The sequence below is a fragment of the Colius striatus genome, chromosome 7, assembly GCF_028858725.1.
Source record: "Colius striatus isolate bColStr4 chromosome 7, bColStr4.1.hap1, whole genome shotgun sequence".
In the NCBI taxonomy this organism is placed as follows: domain Eukaryota; kingdom Metazoa; phylum Chordata; class Aves; order Coliiformes; family Coliidae; genus Colius; species Colius striatus.
Genome location: NC_084765.1, coordinates 1,097,717 through 1,122,772, shown reverse-complemented (window position 1 = coordinate 1,122,772; position 25,056 = coordinate 1,097,717). Strand labels below are relative to the sequence as shown.

Sequence of the window (25,056 nt, the reverse complement as noted above, 5' to 3'; positions counted from 1 at the left end):
GCTGCTCAGGACTCCCCTCAGGGCTCTGTGTGTGTGTGTGCATGGACGTGGGCTCACTGGGAGCAAGAGCCTGGTGAGGGTCCCTCATGGGCACTTATTAGACTGTCAAGATCTGCAGCTCTTTGTGGACTTTCTGGGGTGATTTCACAGCACCATAGAACAGTGGGGGCTGGAAGGGCCCTGCAAGAGCTCCCCCAGCCCCTGCTCAAGCAGATTCCCCTCGAGCAGGGGGCACAGGAACATGTCCAGGCACAGGAACCTCCTGAGGAGCCTCCACACCCTCCCTGGGCATTCATAAGGCTCCCTCTCAGCTTTCTCTTCTCCATCCCCAAGCCCTGCAGCTTTTCCTCCTCACACACCTGTCCCAGTGGCCTCAGCATCTTGGTGGCCCTGCACTGGCCTCTGTGCAGCAGCTCCCTGGAAGTCCCAGAGGCGTCTGTGGCTGTAGTTTGGATGGTGATGGCACGATTGCTGCTCTGAGCCCTCCCAGAGTCCCTCTGTTTCATGCCCTGTGGCTGTGAGAGCTGCTGGTGATGGGAGGCAGCCTGATCCTGCTGAGGGGAGCAGAGGTTCCCCAAACCTCCAGCTCTGCCTCCCATCCCATCCCATCCCATCCCATCCCATCCCATCCCATCCCATCCCATCCCTGCTCTGTTCAGCATCACGCAGTGCTGCGTGGCTCAGTTTGGGAGCTCTGCTGCCTTTGCCAAGCTGTGGGGTTGCTTTTTTTCCCCCCTCTCCCTTCTCATTTCTTTCCTTCAGAGACTTGTTTATGGCCATCAGGATCTGACAGGCTCTTGGCACCCTTCCCACCCCCAGCAGACGACATGGTAGCAGAAGCTCCTGCTGTCTCCCCGCTCCCCTCCTCTTGCCCCGCTGCTGTGGTTTGAGACCTGTTGGGAGAGCTGCCTTTGCAGGGAAATCAACTTGGAGACTTTTTGGAGCCAGAAAAGACCTGGCACAGGGATGACAGCAGCAGAAGCCAAAAGGCTCAGATGGTTTTAAATGTCAGGGAGAGGTGTAAATGGAGCTCAGAGACAGCATGTCCAGGAGCGATGGTATTTTACAGACAGCCTGATCTCCAGAGCCAGCAGCCCCTCTGCTCTCTGGGAGCTGGGACATTGCCTGGTCTCTACCCTGGGGCCTGCTGCTCTGTGGCAAAGCTGTGACTTGCCCCTGGCACACCCAGCATGGGGATGGAGCCCGTGGCCTCTGGTGAAGAGGAGCAGGATGAAGGGCTGCCAGGAGAGGGGAGAGCTCTTGATGAGCAGAAGTGCGAGTGAATCTTGTCTCCTGCTGCTTGCATGACCTTTTTCATTCTGATGTGATCTGCTCTGACACTTGGAGGAGGAGGGAAAGGAGGAAGTGGTCATCTTCTTACTCTTGCTGCTGCATATTCATCTGCTCTCCTCTGCCACCCCTCAAAAAAGCCAGGAGAGAGTTTAAAGTCTCCAAGAGTCAGCAAGTTCTGTGTGCCAGCCATCTGTCCCATTTCCCTTAGCAACCATTCGTCCTTTTCTCCTTCATTAAGTATCTGAAGCAGAGCCTGACTGTCAGACCCTCTCTCCTTCCCCTTTCTTGCCTGTGTTTGGCTCTCAGGACCATCCCTCTCTCTTGTCACTGTTGCCCAGGCTCCTCACCCAGGAACACGCTGCCCTCCCACGCAGGGGATGCACCCTCAGGCCTGTTTTGACAGGGTCTGTGTTTGCTCATGTTCTGGACTGGCTTTGCTTTCTGTGCCTGCCTGCTGGATACTTCTTTCCAACCTGTTTTCCTTCCCCCCCATCCATCCATCCCTCCCTCCTTCCCCCCATCCATCCCTCCCTCCCTCCTTCCCCCCATCCATCCCTCCCTCCCTCCTTCCCCCCATCCATCCCTCCCTCCCTCCTTCCCCCCATCCATCCCTCTGCATTGTGGTGTTGGGGCTGCCCAGGGAGTGGGGGATTGGCACTATTCCTGTCCCCAGCACAGCTGCTGAGCTGCCTGCTGTAGGGGAAGGATCAAGTAGTAATTCTTGAGGGGGAAGGGGGGGAAAGACTTTGGAGGCTTGGAACTGGAGCTGTGGCATGTGATGGCTGATGATGTAGGACATGAGCAAGTGACTTCCAGAACAGAGCAGCAGAAATGACAGCAAGTGCAGGGGAATGTGTGCAGCTGGGGCTCAGAGTGGTTCCAGCACCTCATCTCTCAACACTTGCAGAGCAAGTGGCACAGACAGGCTTTGCCAGAGAGGTCCTGGAAGAGAGACCCACTGCAAAGTAAGCTGCCCTCTGCAAAACCCAAGACCACCTTGGAGATTCAAGGCACAGTGGTGGCAGCTCAGCTGCTGCTGAGCAGCCTGTGTTTGAGGGAAGGGGGTTGCAATGCTCTGATTCGTGGACTTGGGCAAAAGGGAGCTGCTGTCTGCAAGGGAAAACTAGGAACTTCCCTGTAGGATAACTATTCCAGCATATGGGTCTTCACAGCAACCTCTGCTCTGTTCCTGGGCCTCTCTCCCACCTGCCTGGTGGGCTGTTGTCCCAGCACCTCTGCTCTCTAAGGCTAGGAGGAGGATTAGGGTCTCAATGGGAAGCCAAGTCTCCAGGCGAGAGCAGAGACTTCCCCTCTGGCACTTCAGAGCTGGGCTAAAGCCAAGTGGGTTAGAGAGGTCTTTGAGGTCCTAGAGAACTGAGAGATGGCTCTGCAGCCTGCTGTGAGGAGTGGGAAAGGAGCCAGAGAGCAACTCTTGGTGTGAAACCTCCTGGTTTGGTACAACCGCCTCAGACCTGCTGAGAATCGCCTCCAGAAGCCAGCACAGGTTTCCAGGCAAGCAGGGAAGGAAGGGCATCTGGCTTAATGAAATGATCCAAGTGCCCTGCCTCCAGCTGCTGCTCTTCTCTGATTGCCTCTGACTGTCATGCAGAGCCATGGCAAATGGGGAGGGGTGGCATCCTCTGTGCAGCATCTGCATCCTCTGTGCAGCATCTGCATCCTCTGTGCCATTGCCCACCCCTGACAGGATTCACAGCCCCTCTTCCTTCCTGGGAGGCTGCAGGTGCTGCTTGGTGATGGAGAGGCAGGCTCTGAGCTCTCTTTTGACTGCTTCTCCCTAGCACTGACAGGCACAACACAGCTGAACCATCAGCCTCTCCTATCCTGCTGCAGTGAGCCCTGTCACAGGAGGTTAGTGAGCTGCTGGCAATGGTGAGGCAGCTCCTCCTTGGTCAGCCCGTGGGGTAAATGCTCATGGTTTGACATCCTGGGCAGTGTTTCTGTGCAGGCAAACAGTGTTATTGCCACCTGACTGAGTCCCAGCTCTCCTGCTTGTGGGGGTGAGTGCATCCCACATCCCTAAAGCTCCTGGTAAAAAAAACCCACCCTGATTCATTTCTGGGCTGGAGCTCTCCTTCCAAACGAGCTTGGAGTGAGGAGGATGGAGCCAAGGGCAGTTGAAAGGTGGGTGGTGAGGAGAACTAAGAGAGCATGTAGGAATTTGAGAGGAGGGGGTCAAAGAGATGAAGAAAATGCCATGTTGCAGGCACCTGAATTAGGCAGTGCTGTGCCAAAGCCAGAGGCTGTGCTGGGCTGCCAGCACTGCAAGCACATCATGAGTCAGGTCCCCAGGATGAGGGGGAGCTGGTGGCTTTGCATTTTTCCTCCCCTCTGAGCCTTTAGGGTTTATTTCTATGCTGCTGCTGCTTGTTGTTTGGATTCTAAAGCCCTGTGGCTCTTCAAACCAAGGTGGAAAAGCAGAACTGGGAGCAATGCACGGATTGCTGGCAGGGAGGGCTTTGTCCAAGAGGGAGTGTGCTGCAGGGTGATGACAAATGTACCCAGAGCACTGCTTTAGCCACTCCTGGAGAGGCCACCTGCAGCTGCTGGGCAGCTAAAGGGCCTGAGCTTTGCTCAGCAGCAGTGAGAGAACACCACTGAAGCATTATTTAATGTTCCTCTTCAGTGGAGAGATGGCTATTTACCAGTGAGAAATTTCTGGGCTGAAGAGTCCCAGCTTGGGTAATGCTGGATAATGTCCTTGGGAGGAGGGGGAAGTGCTGGAGGGATTTATAGCAAGGCTTTGAGGTTTGGCTTCCAGAGTTAGAGCTGGCACAAATTTAGAAAAGCAGCTGGAGGATGAGTCTGTGCTTGGAATCATTAGCAGCAAGGGCTGTGCTGAGCTACCAAATGCAACCTGGGGGAGAAAGAATGGAATCCTCAGCTTTCTGTCAAGGCCAGGTAAAGGAGTGTGCCCAGGTATGTAGTGCCCACGTGCCACAAGTGGATGCACAGCATGGTGAAGGCACCACGTGCTCTGGCTTGCAGGAGAGGGAGAGATTCAGCTTTGTGGCTGGAAATGGGGGTCTCACCTGCTGAGGCAGAGCTTGGAAACCTCCTGCCTGGGGAAAAGGGGCAGCTCACTGCTGTGCTGGTCTGGGAGATAAGAGCTGTGCCCAAGAGAAGGGGGTGCCAAGCTGCTTAGGACTTTGCCAGCAGCACCCTGCCCTGCTTGCCTGCCATGGGGACTGGGAGCTGCCCCACACCTTGCTCCCGCTCCGTGTCTGCACATGCATGGCAGAGGTTTGCTACCCCTGGGAGTCCAAGGTCCCTGCCTGCCTTTGGGTGGCATCTCAGCTCCCAGAGCAGTCTGTAAACCCCAGTGTGTCAGTCTAGGAGCCTGAGGCTGGGGAGGACTCGCCTCTGAACTGAGCCTTACCTGCCAGCAGCAATCAGCTTGTGTTAGGGTTTCAGGCACACAGGGTAGGACAGGAGTGAATCCAGCTACCTGCTCCTTGTTACACCAGCCTCTTGCCTTTCAGAAGGCACAAATGGGGGCGAGACACCCAGCTTGTATTGCCTGGGAGCTTGGTTTTGTCCCAAATGGGAACTAAACACCTCTCCTGGGGTGCCTTAACAGCAGTAGAGTTTGAATTGGCAGTTTCTCTGGGACTTTAGGTACTAGCTTGGCTGTAAGGATGCTTGTGAAAGGCTAATGAGCCATCTATTGAACAGGAGGGGGACTGGGAGCAGGGTCCTGAACAGGCTGTGGGGAGATGGGCTGGGAGGAGTGACTGTGCTTGGCACAGCAGGCTGGTACCCCTCCAAGGTGCCTGGAGCAATGGAGGAACTGCACAAGCACCTGACCCAGCTTGAGGGAGACTTTTTGCAAGCACAGGAGAAGCACCTTCATTAGGACAGTGGTTGTTAGTTAAGGTTTGAGCACTGCTGTTTATCTGCAGTGCTGCAGCAGCTGGTCCTGCTGTGGGTACATTAGCACCTGCCTGTCTTTGCCCTGAGATGTTTACAGTGCCAGTGTAAGGGACAGGAGAGTGAGGACAGAGGAGTCAGAGGCACAGCCTGGGAGGCAGTGGTGGAATTAGCAGCTGCTTCTGTGGGCATCCAGGCAGAGAGCAGGCTTCTGGGGAGATCTGATGGTGGGTAATGAAGGAGCTGGGTAGCCGGTGTGCAGGGAGCTTCTCCTAAGCCAAGCAGGATCAGCCTGAGGGCACTGGTTTAGAAGCACTTTGGTGGGAGGTGATGGAGGCTGATGGCTCTGGCTCACTGCAGGCAGGAGTCAGGCTGGGTAGTGCAGGAGAGCTGACAGGCACTGGAAGCAAACACAGGCATGTCGTGCTTGATGTGATGGAAATGAGGGACAGGGATCCTTCTGCCTTTGGCTTTTAAAAGCACTTCTCAGTTCCTGGCTGTACCTGAAGGAAACCCAGTGTGGTGTTTGTCTGATGTGGGGCTGCTTTTGTGTGGAAAGAGGGTTGTCTGACATGCTCTGAGAGGTGCTGGGAGAGGGAGGTGCTGGGATGTTTGCCTCTGAAGGGAAGGCTGAGGTGGTGTTATTCATCTCTCAGTGATGACCTGTCTCTGGTGACCCTCCCTTGGAGAGTAACAGAAACATCTTGCCAAGACACTTGTTGTGGTCACCCCTTGGGATTCAACCATGCAAAGCAGTGACCATCACCCAGAGATTCCCCTGCAAGGGCTTGAGGCTAATTTCACTGCTCAGGCACCCTGTACCCTCCACTGCAGAGAAGCTGTCCCAGGCAGCAACAAGATGCCTTTATTTCCTGAGGCATGTGTTGGAAGAGACTGTGAATGATCATTTGGCTGGTAAGAGCTTGTTCCAACCCCCCCAAAAAATGATCTCAAGGCAGTGTTAGCCTGCAAGGAAAGGTGAAGCTGGCACAAGCTGCTGCAGGGCTGATGGGCTTCACCCTGCTTTGGTGTTTTGTGGGGCTTGAAGAGGAGACAGAAGGCAGCTGGGTAGCCTGGATGTTGGAACCAGGGTGTCAGGGACACTGCTGTGATACCAGAAGAGCCTTGCTGTTCATATCTCATTGTAATGCTCAGGGGAACAGGCAGGGTTGGGCTTGAGGAGGAGAGGGGCTGGTTTCCCCCAGGAGCTGGCTGTGCCTGGGAGGCAGGCAGGAGCAGCTTTGCAGAGCTGTGTGGCTGGGTGTGCTGTGCTTGGGGGTGGTGGCAACGACAACAGACTGAATAATAGTAATAATAATGCAAAGCTTCCCATGCACACAGCTATTTTTGGTAGCTGGTGGCTCCTGGGCTCGTGTACCTCAGAGCCTTGTTACTGGCCCACGTTTCCTGGAGAGGGGTTTGTTTTGCTTCTAGGTCTAAGAGACTGTGATCCATAACCCTCACAATCTCACTGACTCTCTTCAGGACATCAAGATCAGCAGAGCTGGATGGGTTCTTGCTTGATTGCATCCTTCCTGTGAGCTGCTGGCACGTTACAGGGATCTCCAGAGCTCTGCCAAGACTGCCTACAGCAGTCTGGACACTTCAGTTCTCCTGGAGAGCTGATATGGGTGATTCCAGCCCAGCTCAGTGTCTGTGATGGAGCCATGGCACGTTCTGGCTTAGGGCAACACAGAGAATGCCCCTTGCCCTCGTGTTCCTGAGTTACTCCTGAGCCAAGGCTCCCTGCACAAACAGTGCAGAAGAGCCCAAGGGTGAGTAGGGCTGGTGAGGGTTGGCAGTTCATTAAGCCAGAGCTGCTGCTGAAGGTTTTATCGTGAAAGCAGTGGCAGTGTGGCAGTGGAGGTGATGTCCTGATGGAGAGGTAATAAAGCAGGCTGTGTAAGTGCACCCTAAGAGCACGTGTGTGAGCCATCCATCCTGATAACCCAGCTGACAGATGCATCTTTGACACTGTAGCCCTGCTCTCCTGCATCCCTCCTAAGAGGCAGGGCTTGTCACTGATGCATGGACTGCTCTGTGTCATTACCCTGAGCACTCAAGACCCAACTCTCATTTTCCCCAGGTTGGGGAACTTGTAAGTTAATGTATTTTGCTGCAGAGGGTGTAGGTGGGGAGTGGGATCAGCCAGGATAAAGTGGTTCTCTGGGGCTTAGCTGAGCATCCCATCTCTCATGTGATGCACTCCCATTAATGCCTCAATCAAGCAGCCTTTTTATCTCCTGGCAAGCAGTTATCACCCTGAGTTCTGTGCCTCTTGCCCTCCCCTGCAGTGACAGAGGGCAATGCCCTCCCATGAGATGGGGAGCTTGAGGAGTGTTAAGCCCTTCCCTTTGAGGAAGTGTTGAGGAAACAGGCTCCCAGGAAACAAAGTCCAAATTTGTTTGTGAGTTGTGTGGCTGCCATACAAAGAACCAAGTGCTGAGGGCTGTGATGTATGGGAGCTGTGCTATAAATACAGCCTGGCCCTTGCTAAGTGGCACTTCTTTTGTGGAGCTGAGTTAGACAAGGGCAGCTGGGGCTGCTTGCAAGCAGAAAGCCTGAGCTGTATCCCACTAATTGCCTGTGATGACTTGTGTACATTAATTGGCAGGGTTTGGGTTGGTATGTGCTCGATACCACCACTTGAATTAGCCTTGAAACAGCTCCCAATTGTGTTTTCATTAATAAAACAGTCCCTTGTAGCTTTCCTGATCTTGCTTCTGTCTGCTCTAGGGGTAGATGCTTCCAGGAGCATCTTTCCTGGGGTTCTTGCTTCTGTCTGCTCTAGGGGTGGATGCTTCCAGGAGCATCTTTCCTGGGGTTCTTGCTCCTGTCTGCTCTAGGGGTGGATGCTTCCAGGAGCATCTTTCCTGAGGTTCTTGCTCCTGTCTGCTCTAGAGGTGGATGCTTCCAGGAGCATTCTTGCTCCTGTCTGTTCCAGGGGTGGATGCTTCCAGGAGCATCTTTCCTGAGGTTCTTGCTCCTGTCTGCTCTAGAGGTGGATGCTTCCAGGAGCATCTTTCCTGAGGTTCTTGCTCCTGTCTGTTCCAGGGGTGGATGCTTCCAGGAGCATCTTTCCTGGGGTTCTTGCTTCTATCTGCTCCAGGGGTGGATGCTTCCAGGAGCATCTTTCCTGGGGTTCTTGCTCCTGTCTGCTCTAGGGGTGGATGCTTCCAGGAGCATCTCCCCACTGCATTGGCACAGCTCTGCTGAGAAGGGTTTGTGCTGAGGGGACACCTTGGAAGTGCCACACATGGGAGAAAATGATTTGTCCAAACACTATATTTGGCACCAGTTTTTCGTCTATACCAGAGCCACTTTACACCTGTCTGCCAAGATAAAGGGACTTAAAATGAGCGTGACTGCTGCTTTTTATGCCCCAACGCTACACAAAGACCTCAGCAGAAATGAATAGCAGAGCTTCAAAGCTCCTGCTGAATGTTTTTCTACCTCCTGTAGTACTGTCAGGCTGCTTTACTTTCAAGGTGCAGTGATATCACTGAGCAGAGCGTTTGAAGGCTGTTCTCCTTGCTTTAAGGAGGAATGGACAGACGGGTACACGCCACTATTCCCCGCTGGATGAGCTTAACTGTTTTCTGGGACGTGTGTTTTACCCCAGGAGACTTTTTCCCCTACTTTTCCTAGTCTTTTGCAGTAAGGGCATCTAAATTTCTACCCATGGGTGATGCTCTGGTACTTGGTGTGTTGAGGATGCTCTGGTACTTGGTGTGTTGAGGATGCTCTGGTACTTGGTGTGTTGAGGCCACTGCTGTGTCTGACCTGGACCACTGCTGTCCTGCCTCCCAGCTTAGTGCCATAACCAGGGGAAGCCTTGTAAGGACGAATCCATCCTTAGGAGGGTTTTGTTGGCGAGTGTATGCACGAGCAGGAGCCAACTGCACTTGGGCTGCCAGAGAGCAGTGGCTGTTGGGGCTGTACAGAGCTGTCAGGGGTTACAGATGACAAAACCTCCTTTCCATCAGAGCCTTGTTATGGTTTGAAGCCACCTGGTGAAAAGGTGATGAAGGTTCAACCCTAATGATGGTCAAGGAGGGTTTACCATGCCAGGGATGAGGGTGTGTGGTCCAGAGCAGGGTGCTGCGCTGAGGGAAGCTGCCCTGTGGTGCTGGGGCGCTTCTCTAAGGGAAGAAGGAGAGCCAGAGCCCTCTGGCTTCTTTCTGAAAGGCACTTCCAGGGCTGCCCGCAGCGACGGGGCTGTGCGGGGAGGACAAAGCTGCTTCGCTGCCCCGCGTTGGGATGAGAGGGGAGGGCTCCGGCTGCCCTAGGCTGCAGGACAGCGCTGTATCGCTACCAGCGAGCGACCCCGGCCCCCTTCAGCGCTGCTGGCGCTACGCAGGGAGCGGCCCTGGGCTGGGGGCCCCCGGGACCCCCCTCGATCCGGCCGCACCGCCGCGTGGGGCCGCCAGAGGGCGCCACCGCACCCCGCCTCACGCTGCGGCCCCCCCCAGGCCGGCGCGGCCGTCGCCATGGCGACCGCTGGGTGCGTAGCGGCCCGTACGCAGCTGACGCAGTGGGCGGCCCGGCACGGGCGGGGGCGGCCCCGGCACGGGCGGAGGCGGTGTTAGAGAATCGGGGGGCCGCGAGGCCCCCGGCATGGAGGTGGCGGCGGCGCTGGGCCTGCGGCGCTGGAGGCGGCGGCGGCTGAGAGGTGAGAGGAGAGGCGGCGGGGGATGGCGGCGACCCCCTTCGGCGGCGCCGCGGCCCGGGCTGGAGCAGAGGGGCGGGGGGCGGCTGGCGGGGCCTTCCCTGCGGCGGGAGGGCACGTCCCCGCGGGCCGGGCGCGGCGCTGAGGCGGGCGGCGGTGCGGGCTGGGGGCGCTCCCGCCGCCGTCCCCGCACCGCGACGCCTCGCTCCGTCCCGCCCCGCTCGGGAGGCGGCTGGCAGGTGCGGGAGGGCCGGCGGAGCCGTGTGCGGGGGCAGCCGCTTGCCGGCCGAGCTGCGGGCGCAGAGGCCGGGCCGGCGGAGCGGAGGCGGCGCGGGGGGAGCCGCGGCTTTCCCGTGCGGCTGGAGGGCCCCTGGCGGTGTGGCCTGCCCCCGCGGCACACGGGCGCTCCTTTCCCCAGGCAGGTGCCAAGCGGCGCGTCGTGCCGATGGTGGGAGGCTGCATCGGGGCCCGGGTCGCCCATCCGAGCCGGCCGTGGCTGTCAGCCCGAGCCCGGGGCGGGAGATGGCGTTGGGGTTGCCGGCTGATTGCCGCTGGCGCGTTCGCGGTGGGTGTGACACACGGATTCTTTCGGTCTTTATTCTTCACAGGGAGCAGTAGCTGAAACAGTTAGCTGGCACTAAAAGTACTTCAGCAACGTGGATTTGCCATAGTGGGTGATGAGCCTTGACCATAGAACAATCCCCAGCTAAGGTGATTGGAACCAGCGTGCTTGTAAGAGTCGTGTACATATCACTGAGCTCTCACAGCTGGGATGTTGCCAGGCTGTTCAGCTGCCATTGATGATACACCCATTCTGGAAATTGGTCTTGCTGCTGTGTTTGGGACGGGCTCCAGTTGCCACTTGGGCTGTAGGAATGGGGACTGTGCAGGTCTGGCTGTGTGAGATGGGATTTAACAGCCAGCTCCAGGTGGGAAACAGCACAGTGATTGCCAGAGATAGTATATCCAGCCTCTAGGATGCAGGGGTGTTTGTAAGTGGTGTGTACTGAAACAGTAAATCTCTGTTTGGTGGATTTCCCAGCGTGTGGAAAGAAGTGGTTCTGTGGGAAGTATCACCTCTGCCAAGGTGAGAAGGATAAAACCCTGTGTTACCTGGTGATGAGTTGCCACATCCTGCTGACTGTTATTTACTGGTTGAAGAGGGAGAAGTGTGTGAGCCAGTGTGGTCAGGCTGCGTGTTTTTAAGAGAGTAGTGGTTGGGAGATAATGAAATTGAAGGAAGTGGCTTCTGTAAAGACAGAGTCTTTAATCTCTGTTTTATGACATTGCCTTCAGTGGAGCGTGTGCCTAGAGAGGAAGCATCTACACTGCTCCTGAGGTTACTTTGTGATTGGAGAGGAAGGAATATCTATTGGGCACCGCTGAAAAGCACTCTAAATAGCAAACATTATCTGGGTTGAAGTTATTTGTTGTCCTAGGTGTTAGCTTCTGCCTCATCAAACTTACATTGGGTCTTCAAAGCTGCTGATTAGATTACTGCTCAGCCCAGCAAACGTGTGTCAGCTTGTGGTGGATGGGCAGGCAGGCTGGTAATGGGGACAAGAAACTTGAACAGCAGCTGCTGGGTGGTAAATAATGTATGTAGACTGGAATTTCTGTAAGCAAAACCCTTGAGCAAGGAGCAGGGTGAATGTCTTCCCTGAAATCTCTGTCTAAATAAAGTATTTGTGAGCTATCATCTCTGCTGCCTTATAAAATCTTCTGCTCCCTGTGGCACACGCTGGAGAGTCGAAGCTACAGACTGGAGGAGATGAACTAATTGCTAGTCCTGCAAAAAGCAGATTTGCTCAGAATTCTTTTGTAGCTTAAGGCACTGGGCTGGATCCTTTTGACTGCAGAATGGAATCAGAAGTGAGAGAGAGGTGGGTAAGTCCCTAATTGCTCAGTCCATTGCTGAGGAAGGCAAAGCGAGAGACCCTCCCTGTGCTGTGTTCCTCTTCCAGAGTCCTAGGGAGGAATGGTTGTGCAACAATATGATCTGAGGGGTTAACACTGAGAAAGGTGCTGCTCCAGGAAGTGGGAAGGATGGAAATGCTCCATCCAGTGACAAAAAGCGATGGGAAAACAAAAACAGAGAAGAGAAATAGGTTACAGCAAGACACCTGACAGGCTGTTTCATTAAAAGTTAATGAATGTAGGCATCAGACTGGTTAAAAGCCTCGAGAAGACCCTCCCTTGCAGATCCTCGGTGTGTCTGCAGGGTTTTACTTGCTGTAAAACTGTGTCAAAATTCCTATGAACAGACAGTGCAACAAAACAAACTCCCCCCGACCCCCCTTCAAGCTGGTTTTGTGTGTAAGTGCATGGATGTGCCTTTGGACTTTGCATAGGAATAGAAACATCCCATTCCTTGTGCTCTGCCTGCCTCAGCTTCTTCCAAGCCAGAAGAGATTTTTAGGTATCCCTCAAACACAACTTACACCGACCCAAAAACTGGAGGCCTAAACTTGCAAGCCCCCTTAGCTGCCTTTCAACAGATCCCCTGGGCTTGGATGCTTTTCTAAGTCACTGAATCACACAATCTCACAGGCTGGGAGGGACCTGCAAAGCTCATCCAGTGCAACCCCCCTGCCAGAGCAGCACCACCTAGAGCAGGGCACACAGGAGCTCAGCCAGGTGGGTTTGGAATGTCCCCAGAGAAGGAGCCTCCACAGCCTTTACTTCCCTCTGTTTAGTGTCCCCCATGGGATGTGAGCGCAGGGGCTGTGAATTGCCCTGGGATCCATGTGAAGCTCAGGTTGTGTCTATTTACGATGTGACCTTTAATCCCAGGGCTCTGAAGGTACAGATGTTAAGTGGCATTTTATAGTGCTGAGTGTCCAGAGGGGCAGGGGGGTATTTGAAGAGAATGAACCTTGAGCTAGCTCATCAGAACGAGGTCGCTTTGGTTCCTGAGTTGCGGTAAAATGGAACGGATTTGCAAACAAGATTCAGACGCTTCTTCCAAGCCTTTGTGAGTGAGAAAACTCCCTTTAAAGCACCATAAATCCCAACCTCGTGGGGCTCTCCCTGGCAAGCTGGAGACCTGTAGGAAATGGAGGAGTGCTGACACTTGAGAGAGAAAACCCAGCGCCTGGCTTTGGGCAGGTAGCAGCCTGGGAGGCGTCCAGTCATTTACAGCCCTGCCTACAACTTAGTAAAACTTCCCTGTGTTACACCTTCAGACAGGGGAAGGACACGTGAGACTTATCCCTTTGGTAGCACAGGCTTTGTATCTATCCTAGAACAAAGAGCTTTTACTTTGGGGAGTTTGCCTGCACCTTGGTTTTCCTCGGAGCGAAGAGCATGCTCCCCTTTCAGCCTGCCAGCTGCGTAGCACCAAATAACACTGGGTTAAAGCTAACAGTCTTGGGCTCTGACAGGGATCCAGCAGATGAATAAGTACATCCTGAGCTGGACTCAGCACTGGAGTTTGAGGAAGTTCCATTTAAAGAGACAGCAATTGAGATGCTTCTAAGAGGGAAGCAATTTTCCTCTGCTTTTAAAGAGCTGCAGGGATGGAGGGTTTAGAGAGCGGAGGAAAAAGAGTTGCTGAAAGCGCCCTTTGTGCTATCAGGAGCGTGACAAATGGACTCTTGGGATCTGTGGATAGCATTGGGATGTTGATGCTTACTGGACTAGATTGATTGAGTAAATGAGACTCATCACTTGAAGCTCGTTTGGGCAGGTGGTTCCTAAGCGGGTGTCTGCCAGGACACCCAGACTGGGCACACGTTCAGAGCAGGGGAAGCACTGTCACGCTTCTAGTTACAGCTCTGCTCCTCCACTGTGTGTTCCTAGAGAGAAATCAGAGGGGGAATCTTCAAAGTTGGCCAGGTGCAGAAGAAACTGAAGTGATTTTGCTCATTTTGATAAGAAATGGGGGGGGGGGGAAATTGCCCACTGAAAACTCCCACTGCTATGTGTTTTAAGAGCACAAGTGTAGCTGGGAGTTGATGAAGCTCTACAGTCTGTTCCCTTTGTGCAACCACCTTGGTCCTGCTTACTAGCTCTCACCCTGCTTTCCAATTACCCAATACCTCTCTTTTCCTTTCTCCTACAGCAGTGATTCCACACCGAATTCAGTAGTGCAAGGTGCAAAGTGTTCTTATTCTGCTTGCTTGTTTGCGTGCATGAGTTTAAGCCATGGTGCCTGGCATCTTGATCCTAAGTTCATTCTAAAACTAAGTGTCTATGAGAGTGTACCCCTGTTTAAAACAAGTGGAGTCTAAAATATTGTGGACTACTCAACTCTTTGAAGCATCATCTGAAGCTTTAAAGAATGATAAGGAAAATGAGTGTGAAATGGGTGTGAAAATGGGTGGGTTTCTATTTGGGAAGCAATCTACTGTAAAGGGGAATATCCTGGTATGAAATGCATGCAAAACTTGGCTTTAAATGCAAAGCATAATCCTGGATTTGAATAAAAGGTAGAATTCCTGCTGAGCTTCAGCAAAAAAAAGGTCCCCTCTGTCTTCAGGTATTCTTTTCTGTTCTTTTCCTTCCTGCTCTTTATCCTTTTCTCCCCTCTTTCCAGTGAAAGGAGTGCTGGGTCCCTTACCTCATACACTGAGTTTGTTTGAGAAGATGTCAAGCTGACAGATTAAACAGAAAAGGTTGCTGATTATTTTTTCCTCTCCCTTGCAGCAAGAAGAGAAAGTGTGCAGGGAAAGCAGAGACTGCTTGTAATAAGGAGTTCAGTCTAGTCGTGGGCTCTTAACCCCCAAGTTTCCAGCGTGTCTGCTTTGACAGAAGGCTGCTTTAACTAGACTCTGCTCCTGCAGACTTGTGCAGACCCCACAAGTTGTCTCCCCTCTCCCTCCACTGGAGTTTTAGTCCCTCTTGGAGGAGGTCTGGCCTTCTGATCTTCTTCAGGTTGACTACAAATGTCTGTGGAAATACAACTCCTGGCTTTTAGTTCTGTTGAAGCTGTGAACTCAGCAGCCAGCCTGCTTTGGTTCTTGGATGTTCCCTTTGGGGGAAATCAAAACTACAAGTGGGTTCCTCAGCGATAGCTTTGACCTTGATAAGATTTTCTGTCTAAAAACAGCCTACAAGATGCAATCGAGGGTCTTAAAGATGGAAATTGCCCCCATGTTCACTTGCCCTCTTGTCAAAGGTGCTGCTCAGCAAGCAATGACAAAAACTTATCTAGTAAGTCTAAAGTAAGAGAGATTGTCTTCTGTGGAGTTGTTTAATCTGACCTCATTTCCATAACCTTGTGCAGGGACCTGCAGTGATGCATTGGCAGTAACTTGGTGATGAAAAGCTCTCTCCTAGTGAGTACCTGCAGAGGAATGCTGGCAGGGTTCTGGTGGAAGTCCCAGCTGAGCCCCTAGGGTGGGATTTGGGCCCGTTGTGTGCGTGTCACTTGTATTTTCTATGTTTCATAAGAAGTTTTGTGAGCCTCTTCCTGTAGATAAGGGATTGTGCTGCTGCATGCACTTCCATTTTCTCTGTGCCTTCCTCTGAGAATGTCCTTGTGCCCACAGTGGCACTAGCTCAGGAAGCTGTCAGGCACAGGGTATCCGTGTCAGTCCCTCAGCATGCTACTTTCTGTGAGGGTGTCAGCATCTTTTGGGGTGAGTAAGCACTGGTAAGCCTTGGCAGGAGTTTGCTCTCCCACCATAACTAGTGGGATAGCTTCTTTGCTACACTTTGGTGCTCTGTGACATGTGCAACGGGGAAGATTTGCTTGCAGCATCTCAACACCGAGTGTTGTGTTATTGAAGAGCTTATAACTCTTTGCTGAGTGAGAACAGAGACTTGCCAGCACTGAAACTGATTGCATGAGATCCTCCTCTGCTCGTGGAGACACGGTAAGGTACTTTTAAACAGTGTTTATAGTGACTAGGAGTAATTAGCTAATTAATAACTAAGAGAAGGCGACCTTAAATGAGTAAGTGCCCTAAGAATTTGCCTTGTCTTGTTTTTTTTCCCCCCTTCTAACGTCTGTTTCTTCTTTGATTTGTTGGTCTAGAGGTAGGATTATCAGCACAGAACTGAGACATCTCCAGTTCAGATCCAGGCAGGCTTCTAGACTGAGAGCCCTTATTCTTTTCCTCTTTTATTATGCAAAGAAAACAGTGAATCCCTTAGGCCACCTTAAAGAAAATTGAACCAGATGATAATAGGAAGAAACAGGGAAATTCAGGACCTTGCTATTGCAGTTTCATTACAGTAAATACAATAGAAATGGTGAGGCTGGTATGGGGGGCGGGGGGGGAAGCTCCAGTGTGTTTCTACCCTGAAAGGTTTCCATTCAGCTCTGTTGTGTCTGTTAGAAGTTGGAATTTACACAGCTCTGCATCTTTGTAGAAAGAAGAATGAAACTGGATGTTATGCCAGGGCTTGTCTTTTGGGCACAGCTCTATGTGATGTGCTTGCTGGTGTTTACAGCCACAGATACAGCCTTGATGTATTTTTGGAATATAGATTCTCTAAAAGTCTGAGCTTCTGGGTCTTGTCTTTCCCCCATGTGATGTGCCAAATGAGCTTGCAAAACTGGGCTGTTTTCTCTCCTGAGGAGTTAACTATTTCACCTCCCATAAAACAGGAGCCAGCCAGGTGCTGCTTGTGAGTTTGCAGCACCTCAGCCTGTGCCAGTGACTGTCCTGCATAAAGTGAATCCTGCCTTCTTGTGTTGTCTTGCATGACGGCTTTTTAGGTGGTCCTGATGTAACCGAGAGGTGTTCAGCACTGAAATTCAACCCAGTGCTGATTCCTTTATGTTTGGCTTGTCTTTGATGCCCAAATTGTATGTTCCTTCCCTGCTTAAACACAACTCAGGTTGCACTGCTTGAAAATTCAGCTGAGAGAAGTAGTAAATGAAGTGAGCTCAGTGCAAGGAGTTGTGGAAGAGTAAACGGTCCTCTTCAGTTGCTTGGCTGCTGCTGAGCTCCAGACAAGTCCTCTTATTAAAAGTGCACCAGCCTGCCTGCAAGAACTGCAGCCTCTGCAACCAGCTGAGTTTTTCTAGCCCACTGATGTGTCTCCTGTTCCAGGATATCCCTGCAAAGCCAACTGTGTCCTTCCACTTCAACAGTCCTGTGTGATTGTTTCACCTCTCAGCCAGATGCAACCTTTTAACCCACAGTACCCTTTCGGTGACTGTCTTCTGGCTGATTCACTTGTTTGTCACCATCTCCATGGTATCCAAGCATCCACTAAGGACAACTGCTTCAGTAAATGAGAGCATTCAGAGATGAACCTCTCTAGCTTTGCTTGGAGGGGGAACATGTGCCCATGGTAAAAAAAAACCCCTTTCCATTTGCTCTGCTGAGCTACATCCTTCGAAGAGAAGGAAGAAGCAGCGATTTGTGATTTCTCTCCCAAGTTCCTGTTGCAGTGGGCGCTCTCTTCCCTGAATAGAATGAAGAAGAATGACAGATTTCTTTGAGAAGGATTTGTGTCTGTGTGCTGTGGGCTTGCTCTTCCCTTCACCTTTGTCATTTTCCCTTCTTTTCTGCCAGAGAAAGAGGCTGCTCTTTCTTTTCAACTCTTCCTTCCGAAGCTAATAGGCGGCTCAAACTATTTGGCACGTGAATAATGAAGCGCAGAGGAAGCCAGAGATGCTTTTCCTGAGACGTGACGTGTGTGTTCTAAACTGGGGAAGAGTAAAGCTTTCCTCCAGCCTCAGTGACACGGGAGGATGATGAGGGCAAAATGCTTTTGTGTGACTGTAGCGTGAGGATTCCATTCAGGGAAGCCACGTGCTGCTTTCTCCAGGAGCCCATTCCACTCCTGTTCCTGCTTCAGTACTTTGCTTTTGGAAAATGGTCTTTTTATCCTCACAGATCTTTTTCTTCTTCTTAATAAAAACAACAGAAAAAGAGGAACATGCTTTCCTCCAGATCTCTGGGAGCAAACCCTTTGAAACACTTCAGGGGCTCCATAGGAACCGGGGACATCCACAGGCACAATGTTGTCCTTGGTTCTTCCAAGACGACTCTGAGCTAAAGACTTTTGCTCATTGCATGTAACTATCACTTTCACCTTGCTCGACAGAAAGAGAATTTGTTGATTCTCTGAGGCCCTTGGTCTGACTTTGTGGGTTCCCTGACTTTGTCTCTTGAAGGAAGGCAGAGGGATTGGTACAGGCGGCTTTGGAGGTGGGAGCCACGTAGGATGCAGCAGAAAACGCTTGTTCCTTTGTGAAGGGGTGGCTGAGGGAGTGTGGTGCATGCATCTCAAGTGCCTCACAGGAGCCTGCTGCTAATATTTACAGAGTCTGTGAATTTGGATTGTGGGGTGTATGAGCTTGCAGGCAAGCCTGGGAAGTGTCAAGTATGTTTAATTTGCCCCAGTGAAGCGAGGGGGGTGTGTGTGTGTGTGTGAATTTTGTTCAGGGAGGGGTGGGAAGAAAGCTTGAAAATCCACTGTGAGGTGTGTAGCAGGTATTTGGGCAGATGGTGATGCCAGGGCTGGAGCACCTTCCTTATGCAGATGGACTGAGAGAGCTGGGGTTGTTGAGCCTGAAGAAGAAAGCCAGGGGGAGGGACTTTTGGCAAGGGCATGGAGTGACAGGACAAGGGGAAATGGCTCCAAACTGAGAAAGGGGAGATGTAGATGAGATGAGAGGAAAAGCCACTTCCCTGTGAGGGTGCTGAGGCCCTGGCACAGGTTGCCCAGAGATGCCCCATTCCTGGCAGTGTCCAAGGGCAGGTTGGATGGGGCTGTGAGCAACGTGGACTGGTGGAAGGTGTCTCTTCCCATGGCAGGGGGCTGGAGTGAGATGAGCTTTAAGGTCCCTTCCAACCCAAACCATTCTGTGATTCCAAGAAAAGCAAATATGCATGTTCTCACGGGTTTTGTATCATCTCACGTGCAAGTTTGCAGGACCATGTACTTGTTCATTTACAGGCCATCTGCTTCTGAGTTGTTGTCTGTGCAGTGGGGAAATGAACATCTCTCCCCACGCCCTCTGTGGTGTGAGGAATCTGTTTTGTGTCTGGGGCTTTACTGGTTCCTTGGGTGTTTGTTCCTGGAAGGGTTCAAAAGCCTCTGGTTAGGAACTTCAAGGTACAATGCACCTGACCTTGATTCTTTGGGACATGCAATGCCTGTTGTGTGATGAGTTACCCTGACCAGGTCCTCAAGGTGATGATATCACCATGGAAATAGTGATTAGGGTTTTATTTCTTGTACTGGGAGTGGTAAAGAGCAGAGGAGCTGAGCCGTGTGCTGCTCTGTGCCTGACAGCTTGTCACATCCTTCTGCTGCTGCTGCACTGTTGTGTGTGTCTGGGCCTGCTGCTGGAGGAGCTGAGGGTGTCTGGCTGAGGTTAGAAGGATGTTTCAAGACAGCAGGCATTACCAGAGAAGTAAATTGCTGAAGGAAGTGTCCAGCATGGGGTGCAAGAAAAGGAAATGAGCCTCTGTGGGACTTGAACTGAAAGGCGGGTAAGGATGTGCTGCAGTTCTGCATTTTGAGGTTACACGGCAGAAGCTGGGGAGGTGAAGCAGCAGATCTCTTCAGAGCCTGCTGTAATGACTCTGAACCCTTCTTGGGTTGAGAGAATGGAAAGCTGTTCAGTGTGGTTGACTCTCTGAAGTGAGCACGCATGCTAATATGAAGTGGGAGATCAGCTACTACTGGATGCACAGGCTTTTGTTAGCTCCTCTGAGGTGCCTGGGTAGGCTGAGGAAGAGGATGGAGCTGTCCAAAGGAACACACAAGTCTCTCCAACACTTGAGTATCCTGAGCTGTCCTTCTCTGGGCTACCTGAGCTAATTACTCTGTTGATGGACATCGTGGTGTTGGGCAATGAGCAAGTCAATGTCCTTTATGTCCCCAGCTTCTGTTGTGTTTAGCCTGTGATGAGCTGCTGTGCTAATCTCTCTTTTCTAGTTAAAACTCTTTAAATTTGTTATAAACAGCAACAAAAAAAGACTTGAAAGCATCCTACTGGAAGGGTTTTTAGTTGAATAGAGGACAGCAAGAGCCAAGAAAGCCCTAGTCTTGCTTCCCACTGAAATATGCTCATAAGGCCTTTTTAATTGCAGCACTAGATGAGGAGGAATGTTTGGTTTTGGGAAATAATGAAACTGAAGAGGAAGGAATTGCCTTGGTTGCTGATGCCATAGTTGGAGGTTGTTTTGTGTCACTGCTCTTTGTGTTGTGGCCCTGAAACGAAACCCTTTGGAGGGAAAGAGCGTGAAAGGGTGTGGTTAAAGCAATCAGGAACCTTTTCACTTCAAATTACCTGATTTGTGACCCAGAAATCCCAATGTTAACAGAGATTTGTTGTGCAAAGCATTGGGCTGGAAGTTACCTGGTGTTAGGCCAAAACACTCCCTCTCTACCAGCGTGTGAAAATACAGCTCTTGAGTCTCTGGTCTAAAGCACAAGGACTAAACACTCCCCAGGAAAGAGTAAGTGAAACTTTGTCAGTTCTTTCACCAGGCACCACTTCAGTAACATGATTCATTTAATCTTTGAGGAAGTCTTTTGGGTGGGGAGTGGGAGTGAACCCCCTTTTATCTTCCTGTTCTGTTCTGGATAACTTCTGTCATGCCAGTGTGTCTGGGCTTGCAGCTTTTGTCTTACCACTATGAACTGCACTTTGGTCTTTGCATCTGGAGGCATGAGCCTCTCCCTGCTATTAAGAAGCAGTGCTGGAGAGTGGGATACTGGAGCTCTTGCTTGTCCAAGCCACGTCATAGGATCACAGAATGGTAGGGGTTGGAGAGGACCTTTAGAAGCCATCTAGTCCAACCCCTCTGCCAAAGCAGGTCCACCTGACATGTTCATTTGTTTCCTCTGTGCTTAACACGAACGTGCTGGTGTTTGCTCAACTGCCTTTCACCTGACTGCTGCCTCTGTGGGGGAGGTTTCCAGCAGTTTCCATTTCATAATGGGAGTTTTTGTTTAAACTCTAGATTTTTGAAGGAGAAAAAAGAGGATGGGTTCCAATTAGGAGAGAGGAAAAGGGAGAAAGATGTGATGTCTGAGACTCAGTGGCCCTCAGGACTGTGTGGCTGCTGCTCCCTGTTTGTAGGGAGCAGAAGAGATGAGAGAAGTGTTATCTTTATCTTCACATACACACAGTGTTCCTGCTGCAGAGGAGCAAGGCTACCAAGGCTTCATTAGATATTTCTCTTGGAAAAGGAGATGAGGTTGGAAACAGTTGTGGCTCCCACGTTCCTATGGGAACAGCTAGGAGATGCAAGGGCTTCAGTTCTCAACTCTAAGGGGATTTGTAAAGAAAGGTGGGAAAAGGATTTCATTTCTGACTTGAGTGGGAAACTAGTATTCATTCCTTCCCCAGCTGGGTCCTAACTGCAAGCTTTTCCCCTGCTGAAGAGGAGACAGGATTGATTTTGTGCAGTGTCTTCAAGGCTCCGTGGCCACAGAGTTAATTATAAGTGGGACAATGAGATGCATGAGTCCAGCCTGCTGCTGCTTCACCAGCTCAGCAGTTCAGAGCTCCTTTTGTATGCTGAGGGGCAACAAAAAGACCTCACGTGTCTGCTGAATGAGACTGCAAACACAGCTCTCTCCCACATAGCAGCGGTGCTTGTGGAGCAGGGTTAGAAACCAGCTCTGGATGAATGCTCCAGACTAAACTGTTTCTGAAACCACTTCTAGCACCCCATTTAAAGTAGATAAGATGTTCAGGACAGAGACATCTGATTCTGTTTCCACTCCACTGAGCTGCAGCCTGTTGTTAAAGCAGTTGCTAGCAGATGCAGGACTTTGCCCAGTCCTGTCTAGCATGCCTCTCTTCCTGGGGACATCAGCCAGCGTGCTGGAGGCAGCTTCTCCCTGTCTGGAAAGGTTGGGTGGTGTTAGATCCGTGGTGTCTCAAGGAAAACGGCTGCACTGTGGGACCTAAGGAGGAATTGCAGTCTCAAAGTTGGGTTGCTTTGCAAATGGAAAAGGAAATGGCAAAAAGCAAGGAGTTCTCTTCACGAAGAGCTTTGGGTTTCTAACAGTATCTTGTTTCCAGCTGGCCTCAGTGGAAAGCAGGCACCTGCTTTGGATAGGTGCACTTCCTGATCACCAGCTTTTTCTTGCAAGGGAATAAATGAGGTGACTTTGGCAGTTTGTCAGGGTAGCTAAAGCTCAGGGACAGAGCTGTTGGCCTTAAAATGCACCTTGTCAGGTGAGTAAACCCCATCATTTTGCACTCACCTTTTGGAAGAAGTTCCCTTTAACACTCCTATGTACACACAATTGGGTTTTAGCCACACATCCTGGTTCTTTGACTTACAAAGTCAACACAGTGTGGCCAGTGAGCAAAGCCAGACCTGAGGCTCACACCTCATCACAGGAGCCGTGGGTGTGGTGAGTGAGACTGCGCTGCTGTGAGTCCCCTTTGCTGCTGCACTGAGGAAAAGAGGGGCTGGGGCCCTGACTGAAGCACTTGGGGAGCTTCCAGAGCCATTTCTGCCTCTGTAGCTGTGCTGTGGCTGGCTTGTGGTGAGCACATCTGGGGGATTCCTGCCTGGAGGGTAGTGACAGTGACAGTGGGTTACTGACCCACCTTAGCAGGGGGGTTGGGCAAGATGATTTCTTGAGATCCCTTCCAACCCCTCTACCTTTCTGTGTCTCTTTTACAAGAGTGACAGCTGTCAAGCCTTCCCTACACCCAAAACCATGAGTTTCCCATCAGTTGGTGGCTGGCCATTAAATATGATGCCTGCTTGGTGCTTGAAACCTGGACTCTGCTATGCTCAGTGCCAACAACATCGTTTCTTCATAGCCTGTATTCTCTGTTACCCACACTGTAAAATGCCATTTGAATCCAAATCACTTAGGTGTGCAGAAAAGTTTGCAGCGCTGCAGTTAAAGAATAGCTCAGCCTTCTTTGGAGCCTTTCTACTGAGGGTGCTTACTGAAGACTTGCAACTATTTAGGGAGCATGATTTCAGCTTCCTCGTGGGGGAGGGGGGAAGAGCCCACCCCAGAGATGTGGGGGTTTTTCAGCTTCTGTTCTTAACTGCAAGATCACTTTTTCTCTTCAAGATTTCCCTGAAATTGAGATGTCAAAAAGTTGCAAGCACTTGGAAGGGAAACTGACTGTTAGTTGTGTGCTTCTGGTACATGGCTCAGGTGTTGCCCAGAGATGAACAGCACAAAGGTCACTCTGCAGCCCTCACTGGCAGCCTGGAGCAGGAACACGATGCCTGGTTGCTGGCAGGGCTGTTAAAAGCAGCAGGCTCTTGCTGTACTCATCCAGTGTCCCAGTCTCCTATTTGGTGTTTGGATTCTGGATTCTTCAACCCCCATCCTGCTAATGGTTTTGTTTTCTTAACCCTTTTCCAGCTGCCTGGCTCAGTAAGTAAGCTGTCATTGGATGTTTTGTTAGGGATTGCCAGTGCTTCAATGCAGTGGTCCAGATCCAGCCAAAAGTGAGGCAGAGCATGTAAGTCCTGCTGGGCCCACACATATATACACCACACATACATGCATGTACACACAGATCCCTTCTGCAGTGACAGCCCAGCGTGGAGCCAGGGCAGAGGCTCTGATTCCCTAAGCTAACAGGGTTCCTCTGCCTGCCATAGTGTCTCTGCACTCTTGGAGATGGGGTGATGGAGGGAGGAGGTGGGTGAGGGTATTATTTGGTTTCTCCCACCTGCTCCTGTGCCTCCTGTGTGTAGGTGAGCTTTTTATCCCCTAACCTAACACATTGCAGAGGCCATTTCAGGTCATCTTATTAATGTTTACAAGTGCATAAAGGGTGGGTGTGAGGAGACTGGAGCCAGGCTGTGCTCAGGGATGGCCAATGACAGGACAAGGGGCACAAGCTGGAACAGAAGAGGTTCCAAAGACACACAAGGAAGAGTTTCTTCCCTGTTGAGGTGAGGGAGCCCTGGCAGGGGCTGCCCAGATGGGCTGTGGAGGCTCCTTCTCTGGAGACATCCCAAACCCACCTGGCTGAGCTCCTGTGTGCCCTGCTCCAGGTGGTGCTGCTCTGGCAGGGGGTTTGCACTGGATGAGCTTTCCAGGTCCCTTCCATGTGAGAGGAGGAGGGAGAGAAGCAAAAAGGCTTGTGGAGGCTGCACAATGTAGAACTTCCTTGTGGGAAGGGAGTGGGGTTATTCTGTCCTTTGTGTACTGAAGTTCATCTGGAACACCTTTAACATTTCAGTGGTGCCAGGAAAGCTCATTGAACTCGGGGTGAATTATTCAGTGTCAGTATTCTTATTTCCTTACTCCAGAGTGATCAGTTTGACCTATTGGTACCATTCATTCAACTGAAGGAGGATGCTGGATGCTCTTCTGCTGGGCACTGCTCGTGGCTGTGACTGAGGGGTACAGTGGAGGGAGGAAGAAGCCTGAGGTCATTCATTTCTTTTTCTTTTCCCACTGTAAAGAATGCTTGAATGCATCATATTTTGGGCTAAGTCATTGCTCAGCACTAGATGCTGTAGCAGACTGTGCTTTCTGGGGCTGTCTGCTCTGCTCTTCTCCTCTTTGCAATGAAAAGAAAGTCATAAATTACCCCTGCAGCTTTCTGCCACATGATGTATTGGGTGCTGCACAACCTAAGATACACCAAAAAACCAGTTGTTTGTGTGAATAATAACATGGATCAATGAGAATTCTCCCTTATCTTGCTTCCAACAGTAACCTAATCATGACCTGCTTCTGATAATAAATTCCCCACACAGTGAGAATGCTGCAACACCTTTGTGAGGCTCCCTTTTGTCCCAGGTCTCCTGACACATAGCCCCACTGCTGCAAGGTTCAGGGAAGGGATGCAGCAAACTGAAGTGACTGATGGGAGAGCTGCACAGGGGAAAGGCTGGAGAGAGGTGAGTGCCTGACCAAACATAGGCTTTGGAGCTCAATAAAATTGGAATGTCCCATGTTGAAGATGTAGAGTTTTCACTGGAGAAAGGTGTGTTGCCTGTGGAAGGTGGGGAAGAGTGTCAGAGATGGCCATGGAGGTATGAGAGGAGCAATTGGGCATCTAAATGTAACTGTCATCTTGCATACTGAGGAGATTCCATTCTCAAAGAGACTGTGATTACAGTCATGGTCAGGAGAAGAACTGGAGCTGTCTAACAAGGAAACTGTCTGAGAGGAACATCCTGAAGTTCACCAAGGGCAAGAGCAGAGCCCTGCAGCTGGGGAGGAACCAGCCCAGCACCAGCACAGGCTGGGGGTGACCTGCTGGGGAGCAGCTCCAGGAGAGGGACCTGGCAGTGCTGGGGGGCACCAAAGAGCCACGAGCAGCAACGTGGGCTCGTGGG

General features: G+C 51.5%; 1 protein-coding gene across 3 annotated transcripts in view; it reads left to right on the top strand.

Annotated features, from left to right (window-relative positions):
- Positions 1-4,134: 4,134 nt before the first annotated feature.
- Positions 4,135-25,056, top strand: part of DAGLA (diacylglycerol lipase alpha) — an 84,932-nt gene continuing 64,010 nt past the window's right edge. For 2 of the 3 annotated variants that reach the window (XM_062000586.1, XM_062000584.1), the window contains exon 1: positions 9,771-9,853. The gene's annotated coding sequence lies outside the window, so the exon portion shown is untranslated. Of the gene's footprint in view, positions 4,213-9,770; positions 9,854-25,056 lie in introns of those variants that run through there. The other variant, XM_062000585.1, reaches the window with a different exon arrangement.